The sequence below is a fragment of the Amphiprion ocellaris genome, chromosome 12, assembly GCF_022539595.1.
Source record: "Amphiprion ocellaris isolate individual 3 ecotype Okinawa chromosome 12, ASM2253959v1, whole genome shotgun sequence".
Classification (NCBI taxonomy): domain Eukaryota; kingdom Metazoa; phylum Chordata; class Actinopteri; family Pomacentridae; genus Amphiprion; species Amphiprion ocellaris.
The window spans coordinates 31,656,698-31,669,639 of NC_072777.1; the positions used below are offsets into that span (position 1 = coordinate 31,656,698).

Here is a 12,942-nt window from a genome sequence, read left to right on the forward strand (position 1 = left end):
TCTTTTGGAGTGATCGTGATTCTCAGCTGAAGGAATATGTTTTATCTGTATAACTGTTGAGCTGCACATTACTAATATCACCGAATGAAGCCGTTTAGTTACAGCATCGCACACTGGATGCATCGCGTTGCCATGGGAACCCGACACGTATTCAGCTGGTGATGCAGAAATCGCATAAATGTGTTTTTATATTTGGTCCGTTTACGCTGAAGGTACTGCAGCTGATTACACTGATTATAGAATGAATTATTCTATTGGTATTATTTTTACAGAGAATATTCAATCAAATAATATTAATTTCTCTCTGATTTGTCCAAAAATAAGTTGATATCCTGCATTATGAGACAGTGTTAGACTTTAGTACAATGTCATGTTTAAATATATGAAGTTTACCTGCTATATAAATATATTACACACTTTAAACATTTTCTACCAGAATTCCTGTCTTGCATCATTTGCAGTAGCAGCATTTTTTACTGTCATATTTCTCATATTGTCTTTATTAAAAAAAACCTGTTGACTGAAGCAATTGCACATGATTGTTTCATTTTGTGCAGAAGAAGAGTCCCCTGACATGCGTTAAACGTCTCCTTTTACACAAACACACATAGTTTGAAACAGGAAGTCAGAGTTAACAAAGAAAACCATAACCATCGATAACCACCATTGTGATATCTGTAATCCGACTGGGGTTTTAATTTCTGTCGAGCAGCCTCGCTCAAAGAAAGCCCGGCTATGTTAGACTTGCTTCGTAGTACAGCCCTTAGATTGTGCTTTACAACCTTCATATGGGATGGTGTTCATTGGGTCATTCCGTGTTAGCTCAGCGAAGGTGGTTGCTTGACCATCTCAGAATCTGTTGAAACATTGTAGGAATAATTCTTGGCTTCTGAAACTGACATCTGCCTGTTTTTTTAGCTCTCAAATCCCAAATTTGATCAACCTACCCATGATTCAGGATGACCATCTGGCCATTTGGAAACAAATCTGCTGCTAAGGTTAGTGACTGGTCTAATGGGGCGTCTGGCGTAGCACCTAGGGCCAGTAGCCTGGCATCTTGAATGGATAATGTACCACCTGGGGTCGCTGGTACCAGTATTTGGGCACCTGGAGTTGCTGGAGGATCTTGGGTAGCTGGGGGACCTTGGGGAACTGCAGCACATAAGGTTCCTGGGGGTCCTTGGGCACATGGGGGTGCTGCAGCTCCTGGTTTATCTGTGCCAACTTTGATTGGCCATAATTCCCATTTCTATTAACATATGAACGCTTTCTAAGCCTTGGTAATTTCATTCAGGTAGTATTCTCACAATGACATTGATCAAATCGATCCTATGTATTAGAGATAAATGTTTTTTTTCGTTTTAGAAAAATCAATTTTAATGCCATTTTTGAACAAATCTTGAATCTGAGAGATCTTCGCTAGAACATGTACTTCAAGAGATATGGACATCTGAAAGTGGCATCTCGTTCAATTTCCAACTCGTGAGAGATTCATTGAAAATTTCCATCTGGTGAAAAATGATGAAAATGTTGGAATTTCAGCTAAAAAATGGCAGATGTCAGTTTCAGGCGCCAAAGATCATTCTTTTAAAGTTTCAAGAGATTCTGAGATTGTCAAGCAACTGACCTCCCCTAATCTCGCTGAATTGGACGGAAAGGTCCAATTGTGACTCTTTGCCATTTGAAACTTTTCTCATATAGTATAACACTTGAAGTTGCATATGAAATGTTTTTTTTTTTTGTTGCTTTGGATGAGATTCAAATCTGGCTTTGAGCTCATCATAAAGAAGCTTTGTAGTGCTGATTTTATATAGTCAAACAAATCTGATGTGGTGCAAGATGCTGCCAGTTTTTGGTCAACATTTTGACGTTGTATTGGCCAAACTGGGTCATGCAAACCTTCACAAATAGTCTGCAGAACACGAGAAAGAAATAGCAATCGGAGGGAACATTGGCTGCACAATTCCAATACATCCTCCCAATACGTCCGTTGGAGTCAAACTCAGCCGTTCATTTCTGCGGCCAAGACAATCAGGGAGAAGTAAAAGTCCTGCTTGGAGAAGCATAAAGGCCAATGTTTCTGTTCGGTACATTTTATGTGTTGCAGTTTTTTTTCTCCTTTCACATTCAAAGGCACACAGACTTGATAAAACCGGCCATAATGTTAATAAGGCGGCAGCTGAAGGTGCCACTGTAAAGATATCTCTTGTCATTGCTCTGCGCCTTTGGGCTCCAGTGTAGTTTTACTGCTTTAACTGAGTAGACGCTTCTTTTTCCCAGCATTTGTAAGATCCCTCTCTCTCTGGATGTGAATTCACTGACACTGGGAAAAGAAGCCATTTGATTTTTTTTTATAAGAGAAATTTCAAAACCGTGGCCAGTCGGTGGTTCATTTAACAGTCTGCTTTCACTTTGTTTTCCTGCTCGGAGCGCAGATCTTGAATCTTTGCACCATCACCTCTAATATTCAAAATCCCCTTGAAAACAGCCCCAAGACCCTTTTCTAAGAGGGCTGAGCCAATGCAATGGAAGCCAAATCTGATTATTAATGGCGGGTCTCTATCTCTCAGGCCCTAATTGGTCTCTGCTGATTGCCGAGCGTTCTGATTAAGAAATGCCATTAAAATTGATGTATTATGTTTCCAAGTGTTTTTCACAGTTAGATAGCTGCTTCAATCAATTGATAATTACATAGATGATTTATAGCCGGGTTTCAAGTTGACAAGTTTACAATAATTTAACTTTTTTTCCCCCCTTTACATCCTGCAGATAAAAAGGGAACAATGAAATAATTTCACAAACCACATTGTCGCATCCATTTTGTCGACTTTTTAGGTTATCTGTTGCTTATTCTGAAGCGTTTTCAGATGTCATTGTGCTTGTGTTTCATTGCAAACAGACAATTAGAGGAAGCGGAGACAAAATATGAATCTATAGGGAGAAGTCAATGAGGTAGTTAATGATCTCGCTTTGTGTGGAGTTAATGGAAAACATCTCTAATTTCATGGCAAAGTAAGCATTTTTCCTACAGGGTTTTCAGCTCATTTTCTAGTTAAAGCGAAAAAAACATACCAGAAATTCCAGGTTTTGTTTACTGCCAAACTGTGTTCGCACTTTTAATTTAGTTATGTTAAACTTTGCTACTATTTACTGTCTATAAAGTGTTTTTCCATGTGAAAAAGTAAGCGGTAGCAGAGGCACTTAATGCATTCAGGTACATATTCATTACAAGTTTTGAAAATTACTCCTAATATATGCAGAGTTGGACACGTTCTAACTTTTAATGAGGTTTCTCTTTGGATTATTTTGGTTCGGTTACATAAACAGCCATATGTCAGAACTTCTTTTTTTCAGACTGTGCAGCTGCAAACAGATTTTTAGCTCCACAAACCGACTCCATGGAAAGGCTTTGGTTTTCTACCAGGCGAGCAACTGTCTTTTATCTTCCTCTCGAGGAGGATTTGGCAGGGTAGCCGTTTCCATTCTTGCACAATCATCACAATGGAAATCAGACTATATATATTTTTTTTCTGCATCCCACGAATAAAGAAACATGCCTTCATGTGGCCATTTTTCATCTTAAAAGGAAAAATGCAGTCAAAATCGTGTTCTACAGACTATTAGCTCGACGTGATGTATGTGACTTGGAAGTGGAGTCAGCAAAACATGATGAATGAGCATTCAACAACATTTCACTTCTTGAAAAGGTTTTTCCTGCCTGCTTTGGCTCAGACATATGGTTCTTCTCCGCAGCCCATCCTCACACCAGCGTATATCATCACTGTGTTACTTTGACAGAGAGCAGATACTTCAACTTTTTCACCCGTTTTTCAAAATAATTTTTTGGCAGCTTACCTTAAAGAGCCCATTTCTATGATAATTATATTTTTGGAGTCTATGAGAGCGCGTTAACATGCTTTTGAGTTCAAAACGGCAGAACCTCTTCTTACTTTCTGTCTGAAATGCTCAGTTTTAGCTCCCGTTGTCTCCAAGGCCTCAGATCAGTGAGTATCGGCAGCTCCAGTGAGGAAATAATAGCAGATTATGAGGCAACTGAGGGTGTGATCAAACTACCGAGTGTTAATTTTAGGGTTTGTTGATTGGACAAACATATTGGCGATTGATAGTTGGCTGAACTTATAATTGGGTTGTTCTTTGGTGATTTTTGTCGAAGTTGTACCTTCTTGAGAATTCAAATTGGCAAATAATTAACCTGAAAAGCACAGTTCAGATTTTCTTATGTTAATTGGGATGTATGTGCAAAGTATCTCTGCATGCTTTCTCGTTTAGCATAACAGTGAGAATAGCATCTGAAGTATGTTTTTGCTCTGAAAGATTCAAATCTTCCTTTGCATTTGTCATACAGATCTCTGTGGTGCAGATTTAAATTGTCAAACAAATTAGCTGTGTAGCTGCATGTGGTCCAAGATACTGTTGACAAAAAAGAAAAGTTTCCGATCAACATCATCCTTTTCTGCTGCTACAATATTTCTATACAACTGATGTTTATTTTTGCAACCAAATCTTCTTATTTCAAAAAAAGATGAAATTGTCTAACCCAGAACCCTTAAATAAGAGTAAATAGTGTTTATTTGTCAGACTTTTCTTGCAAGTTAGTCATAGGAAATGAAAACAGTGTGTTTTCTTTTTAAATCAAGCAGCAAAACATGTTGCACCATGATGTGTTTGAGTCATTTTGCCTTAATTCACATCCATTTACATCACACTTCCTGCCTTGTGACTATTGCACCTCCAGATATCGATGCTCAGATGATGTATTGTCCAGTCGTAGTTCCTACTTCGTATGTTTGGATTGAGTGTTAATTTAGAGGTGCTGGTCACAGATGGTCTGTTGTTAATGTGTTTGTTAAAGAGAGAAGGTTACCCATTTTAAGTAGTAAAACAATGAGAACATCAATATGTGGCAGGTCGCCACCAATAATTGTTTGGGGATGACTGATGTGAAGCCATTGGACTCCTTTTTTAAATGGTGTCAGATGCTAGGTCTGAACGATTTAGAGAAAATATCTGATTGTTAGTTTTTGGAGCGATACTGCGGTTGGTTTTGTGATACAACACAAGTCCAGCTTCAGGCTAATGTTCAGTCAGTAATCGATTTAAAATGTGACGGAGGTTTAAGGCCAATTCTAGCTTTCCAAGACTGCAAAGGTTTGTGTGACGTGAATTTCAGCATCCGTGAGGGTTCAAGGATGTGACCCTCTGCAGACGTCTGAGAGTTCACTGCATCAGAGACAACATGGATCTTCATCTAGCAGATAGCTGAGGCTGTTACAATATTACTGTCAAAAATGACCAATGTTTGTCCACCGCCGCACTGGAGAAACGGGCTTGTTTTGATTTTCAGTTTTTTTCCATGTTGAACTTTAATTTGGCTTTTGTAATAGTCTTTAGTTGTTAACTCTAGTCAGACTTTTTTTGTGTTAATTATGTGCCATTAAAACAAATGTTTGGAATGAGGAAAGACTGTACGAGGGGATTTGCCATCACCTACCCTTCATAATCCATCATGAGCTGAGTTATCATTGAAGTGGTAGCTTCTGGACTTTGGAGGTGCTTTGATTTGTACATGCCTTCCATTGATGGAACTGGAAAAAGTTCTTAAATCTCCCGATATCCTGTGCTGTGTTCGTGTAATCTGTAACCAGCTGCTATATCCGCATATGTTTTTGTGTGCTTGATATAAGGGGAAATTGTGTAGCAGACTGTCATGTACTTATTGTAGAATAAATAAAACCTAAAATCAATAGCATGAATTACCGAATGTCACATAAGCTAGCGTGAAAGGTGTGACTGTCACTCAGTTTGGACGACACAAATTTATTAAATCACTGATAAATGGTTTGAAGGGAGAACTTTAGATAAAACTATCCAATGTGTAGGCATTAAATAATGAGACTGGTCTTGCAAATTCAAACCACATCATGCCTGAACTATGTATTAAATGAGCAGAAACAACTCTTGAAAGTTTCAGTAGAATTACAGCATTGATCTTAGTAGTTGATGATTGCACATTCTATATTCTAAATCGCAGCCTTTGCTTGGAGTCTTGATGTAAAATAAGACGATTAATTGTTTGGACACCTCAGAATATATCAGCAATCAGACTTCTGTTGGCCAGATTTTAACATATCATCCAACATTATGCAAATGCGTTACATGGTGACATAAAAAAGTCAAAAAAGAAAAGCCTGGTCTTCAAAGGCGGTGTTTCAGGCTGTTAAGAAGCAGAATTTTCTGTGTGCAAAAAATCACTCCCTTTGCTGTGGACTTGAAGCTTTTTAGCTTTGCAGACCTTTTACATGCACAAAAAGAGCTAAGACTCACTTAACGAAGAAGAAAACCCCTAAAAGCATAAGATGAGCTCTCTAAGGAGGTAGTAGGAGAAACGTACCTGCACATCATAAACCTCTTCACACACAAAAAGCAGTGATTATTAGCTGCCCGGTATAATCAGAGCCTATCAGTGGTTTGCAGCTCTCCTGCAGTGCGACATGAAGTTTTAAAGGAAGAAAAAAAGACACCGCTCACCGACTCTCCTTCTGCTGCATTTCATCAAATTCTAACAACTTACGAAAGGAGCCTAATTTAACTTTTTTTGTTCTCGCTCCGGTTCGTCTGCTCGTTCCTCGGTGAGAGATTGCCTGAGTGTGCGTGAACGTGCCTGCTGTGTTTTTGATGTATAGGTAAAGAGAAAAAGGCAGGTTTTCCATCTGAGGAGCAGAATTCACAGACCCCCTTTTAAAAGTTCGCTGTGGCTGCATTGCATTCTAGTGTATGGAGGCTGCTCTGGGGCATTTCTCTCTGTGATCTATGACGGATCTCCATCTGTATGGTTGTTAAGTCTCAAAGGGAAGCCGACTTGTGCTTTGATTGTAAGGGGATCCACCAAAACTTGATGCTTAGACTGATTTTTAGATCATGAGCTGCAGCAAAAGTGTTTTTCTTTTCTTTTCTGGGGCATCTGGGATGAAAAAAAACATCACCAAAACACTGTTATCCATAGATTGGGTTGTTTTTTTTTTTAAGTTCCTCAGAGGTTCACTCCTTTGTTTGCCACATTGATCTTTATTTCTTTCATTTGCTGTGATCACGCTGTAATTCAAAGTGGAAAATGACGTCTACCGTGCTTCTAAAAAAACGTCCTTGTACACGGATTCCTAACAGCAGCGCGGCCTCGCTCGTAAATACACAAAACAAAGACGTGGTGACTTCCAAAGGCTGCCACCGTGGAGGAGTCAGATGATCGCTGTGTTTTTTTACCAACACCAGCGCCGTTGTTGCGTTCCACAATGAGGGCCTTTGAAGTGTCGTCTCTCATGCTCTCCTTTGGTGTCATCTTTAAAAGAGTGGAGCCTTCAGTTTTTGTGTGTAATTGTAGCACTTTTTAAAGAAAAAAATCACTCAGGAGTTCATTCCTAGCAATCCTGGAGAGCTTTCCATCCGAGTTTGACATTTTTCTTTGCCAAATTCTCACTCGCTGACCTCTCATGCTCTCTCAGGACCGTTTGTAGAGCTGTTGATAAGCTTCTCTCTGTTTATCTATTCTCCACATCACAGATTACACTAATAAATCTCCTGATGCACGCCCAAATGTGTTGTTTTTTTGTGGTTTTTGAATGAAGCTATGTCTCGTTTTTTTTTTCTAATTAACAGATGGCAAACACAGTAATATCAGGGCCATGTATATACACGTTTTTAAAGCCTCACCATATTCACCAACTGTTATTGTTTCTGCAGGTGTAGACAGCAATACTCAAAAGATCTAATTTGTCTGTGATGAGCATCCCCGTCCGCCAGACACCAAAGGTACGGTAAGATATGAAAAGCTCATTATCTTATGTCCCAATAAGCACCTTATTACGCCACACGCAGAGCGATACAAGAGCACACGAAAATATGAGTCTGCCTCATCGTTTTATTGTACACTCGTGTTTTCCCCATGAAGCTATTCCAAATGGTTTTAATCATTTTGCTAATATTATTGCAGTTAAAAATAATTTGGTTATAAAAAGAGGGATTTAATTGTGCTCTGATGTAACCTGGCAAATTCCACTTTGTCAATCTGAACGTGCACTTTTGGATGCTTTGATGGAGCTTAGAGACGAGCAGAAACAACTAATTCAAGCTTCAATGTGCTCGATTTAGGTAAAATTTAATTGCAGCTCTGGATTATTTAAGAGCTACACCTTGTATATTCTAAATTGCAGCCATTTTATTTGTAATTTTGGTGTGAAATCAACAGCGATAGACTTAAAATGACCAAATTTTTAGCTGGCAAATTCCACTTTTCCCAGTCTGGATGTGCACAACTTGGTCCTTTTATCAAGTTTAAAGTGCATAAGTGTACATACATCACGCCCGAACCACATATTTGATCAATGTACAAGCAGAAACATCTCTTTAAAGTTTGAATTGGATTAAATAAAATTTAATTATCGCATTGGATTTTTCAGTAGCCACACCTTGTATATCTTAAATTACAGCAGCCTTTTCTTTCTGTTTAGTGTGAAATCAATTTATTTTTCAGCTTACTCAGACACCTATATTAGAATATATCAGCAATTAGACTGATGATGGACAAATTTTAAGCTTAAAAAATGCCACTTTTCCAGTCCGAATGTGCTACTACTTGATTCTTTGAGAGTTTATTGTGCATAACTGTGTACAAATAGACATAGTGAAGTTTGAATCTGCTTTGATTAAATAGCATTTAATTGCAGCGGTGGGATATGTACTAACCACAGCTTGCGTATCTTAAATTGCAGCCTTTGTTTTGCAATTTTGTTGTGCGTTCTGTCTTTGTTTAGCTTTATTAGGCACCTCAGAGGAGAAAATGGCCACATTTTAACCCGACAAATTCTCATTGTGAACCTGCTCCTGCTTGATTCTTTGATGGAGCTCCCTGTGCAGGAGCGTACATGTGGTACTGGCCTGGTTTAGTCGGGGGCTGATCGCCTGGAATTATTTGATATATGGCGTCATTAATTCCGCTTGACTTCCCTGCCGTGTCCGGAAAATGAGCTGTGTCTATCTTTGTTTCTTCCTCCTGCAATGATCTTGCAATTCTGTTGGCGAGCATTTAAAAAAAAAAAAATAAAAAAAAATAAGCAGAGTCGGTCTCGGAGCAATTACGGGGTTGGAGGCAGATCTGGGGTCATTAAGAGATAGGATTACTCCTGGACCGCGGGACCCCAGGAATGTACCGACCCCTCTGGTGGTCTGCTCACTGCTGATGAAATAGAATTGAATTAATGGGGTTGCCCACTGTGAGGACTGATTAGAACGACATACTGCCTTTGATCCCAGAGCGAGGTGACCAGGCGTGGGCGCCACAGGCGTCGGCGGGGGGGTTGGGCTTTGTGTCGGTGTGTGTCTGTGTGGAGGTGGTTGGTGTGTGAGTCTGTGTGTCCGTCCTGGGTCAGTGCGTCGCTGATGAACAGGACTCATTATGTGCGCTCTTTGCCGGAGTTCAGCCCTCACTGGGGGGCTTCAGGTGTAAAAATGGTTCGCTGGTGTTTGGTTTCTGCTGTGGACGGCTGCTTCTATCCCTTTATTATGTGATCCTGAGCTCCGCTGTGTTCAGCTTCTGTAAATTAACTGTAGAGCTGCATGTATTTTTAAATCGCTTATCTGAAATGACACCTGCAGTTTTTGTTTTGTGGTTCGAACCACGGTAGGAAATTACACACTGCAAACAAGCGAATAAAGAAAAATCTGGCAGCATGGGTGCCAGAAAAATACACAAAAAATCCGGTAACATTCAAAAACAAATAAAAGATGAAAATAACAGCAAATATCTGTGAAATAACATTTTTTTTACAGTCAATGTATAAATTAATTCTTTTCATCTGTTATTTTACTAGATATTAGATGTAATTTAACAAGACAGGGTAAATCTGCAAAATGCTACAATTACCTACCATTTTTCAATATATTTTTCCAAAAACAAACTGAAAATATATGTGAAGGGTGCCAGAAAGTGTTATGTTTAAAAGTAGTAAAATACTATGACATTAAACAACTGTAAAAACATTGAAAATAACGGGAAATATCTGCAAAACAATAACATTTTTAGCTGATTTAAAACACAGAAAGGGTCATTTTGTGGTCACACATAAAATAAATTACAGTTATTTAAAAAAAAAAAAAAAAAAAAAAAAAAAAAAAAAAAAAAAAAATATATATATATATATATATATATATATATATATATATATATATATATATATATATATATATAAAAAAAAATTTTTTTTTTAGAGAGAACAGGTTTTTGATCTGGACATTATTTACAGTTTTAGTCAACATGTATTTTTTTGTATTTCAACAAAATGGAGAAAAACTGTATGGTAGCAATACATTTTTTAATATATTATTTTGCATATTTTTTCCACATAATGCTAATCATCTGCCAAATAAGTATTTTTTTGATGATTTAAATATGGTCAAAGCTGTTTAATTTTACAATAAAATACTGCAAAAGAATGAATCACAATTTATAAAAATGCAGATTTTTGATGTGGATTAATTTTGACCTGCTTTATTTACAGCTATCATGTAAAATAATCTTTTTTTCTATAATTTTAGTAGCTACATCAAAAATCTGTTGCAATAACAGTAAATTGTTTAAAAAAAAAAAACACTTTCCTTTTTTACTGTGTAGCTCAATAATAACACAACAATCAACCCTCTGGTTTGTAACTCAGATGGTTGGTGGCATTAAGTGATTATTCATTATGATCTGTAAGATTTGGTTGCTGTTTTGTGTCATAATCCATCCACCTACAAGAGTTTCTGCAGCATGTGTCAGGTTTTGTATTTGTTTCCCCTTTTAGTGAATATATTTTATTATTTAAACTTCTAAGGTCCACTCTTTGATACACTGCATGAGGCCCATCCACCCACTAATCGAAAACGTCTTTGGGAATATCTTATAGCTGGTGGTTAGCCGCCGGCTATAAGGTGTCACCATCCGTCTCCCTGTGCCCATACAGCTCGGATTGGTTTTGGGATTTTCCATTAGTTCGTATGACTGTTCTCGCGCCAAACCAAATGCTCCACATTTAGCTGGGAGTAGCTCACAGCCGTACATTTTCACATTATTTGTTGCGCGAGCCACGTTTGGAATTCTGCTGTTCTCATTTTTGACTAAAAAGTGTGAAGTGAGACATCCAGAGTTTGTTTAAACCGGCGTTCTTGCCCTAAATCCTTGCAGTGGAGTGTGAGAAAAGAAATAGAACAAAACCTTTTCAGAGAAGTTACACAATCCAAATGATCCAAAACACCCAGCTGCCTGCCAAAGCTTCAATTTAAGCACCAACAAAACACAATAAGTTACCTTTTTTGTTCTTATCTTTTACCACATACACTGGGAAGTGATGGTCATCATCGCCCTTGTTTGCCCAGCAGTGTGCTGTTTATGTTGCGCCCCCAGACAGTAAGCTGGAGCTGTCCGCCAGAATCATTCTCAAGGCCACCTCCGGTAATGATAGATGACAAGCTTCGGGAAGCAGGTCCCCTGGTAGCACGAAGACGAGGTGCCATCAGCCGACGGCCTACCTGCTGCACTGTTGTGGAGGATGGGGGTAGATAAAACAGTGGAGGGGGAAACTCTGCAGCAGCTAATGAGAAAGAAAGTTCCATCTCTGCCTTTTAAGAAGTGCAGTAAATTACTGTGGGACGTGTGCAGCGACTCCTTCATGTCAGTGAATACTAATAAAAGCCAGTGGTCACCTTGTTGGAGCCGAACACAAAGTTCCAGCTCCTCAGGACTAACCTTGGCTTTGGACTCGGCATTAAATTTTCACTGCTTTATTATCCATAGATAGGTGTCATTTTTTTTAAATCTATAGTCTTGACCTTATGGCTTGTTTGGGAGTTCGTCATGGATTTTCCTGCATAGAGGTGGAATTTTTTACACCCTTTAAAGCAGCCCTAAAGGAAAAACCAACTATTTAATAGATGTAAAAGGTGTTTTTGTTCATTAAATGGTCAGGAAAGGCTGTAAAATGCATAGATTTCTGTCAAAAACCATAACACAGACTCATTGCCTTTACGGTACACAAGTTTAAAGGTCCAATCTGAGCCAGGAAAAACGTCTGCATGAGTACGTTCAGGGCTGGAATGCCATGTATGAGCCAAGACGAAACCTTCTGATAACTTTAACAGTGGAAATGTGTGAACCATGAATGTAAACAGCAGACTTTGGGGAAATATAGGCATTAAAGCAGCACTATACAGTGTAAGTTTTACTGAGTGGTGGAAACAGCGGCCTCTGTGGCCATTAGTAGTAATTACAAGGTTCTGGTATATTAAATTCTGTTCATCTTGGACTTTTGGAAGCACCGATTGACATTTTTTCACTAAACAACTAATTGATTAATCGAGAAAAGTGGCCTCTGTGGCAACTAGTGGTAATTACAAGATTCTGTTGTATTAAATTCTGCTCAAATGCAAAAAGATACTAGTATACTGAATTTTAAACGCTCCTGGAACCAACAAAAAGTCAGGATCTCAGTACGAACTAAAATTTTACCATCTACAGCAACAGGAAGCTTGATTTCATGTGCTTTGGCTGAGTTTAATATCCATTTAACCTCTGGATATTGGATCATAACCACGCAAATCTTTGTCATTCTTCCGTTTTCAAATCCTTGGACCATAAAAGGGATTTTTAAACCGTAAATTTTCTGGTGAAATAGTTGCAAATGATTGCTCTAACTCCGTGAACTCATTTACTGATGAAGACTATTGAAAGTTACTAAGTGGACCTTGGGTTTATTACTTTGTCAAGCTACTATTCTCAAGGTCAAGGATTTGCTTTATTTCTCAGATTTGGCCTTTAATTTTCAAGGCACTCCATTAGAGCGATTTTCATTATTCATTAAACTGCTAATTATTTTGTTTGAAGAATGTCAGAAA

The 12,942-nt window shown here is 38.4% G+C and overlaps 1 protein-coding gene across 7 annotated transcripts in view; it reads left to right on the forward strand.

The window, feature by feature from the left end:
• The window catches only part of LOC111569679 (kelch-like protein 29), a 339,950-nt gene that overhangs the window by 11,179 nt on the left and 315,829 nt on the right, over positions 1-12,942 (forward strand). For 4 of the 7 annotated variants that reach the window (XM_023271948.3, XM_055016002.1, XM_055015998.1 and 1 more), the window contains exon 2: positions 7,759-7,827. The exons of 2 other annotated variants lie outside the window; for them this stretch is intronic. The gene's annotated coding sequence lies outside the window, so the exon portion shown is untranslated. Of the gene's footprint in view, positions 1-7,758; positions 7,833-12,942 lie in introns of all 7 variants that reach the window. One more of the 7 variants, XM_055016000.1, reaches the window with a different exon arrangement.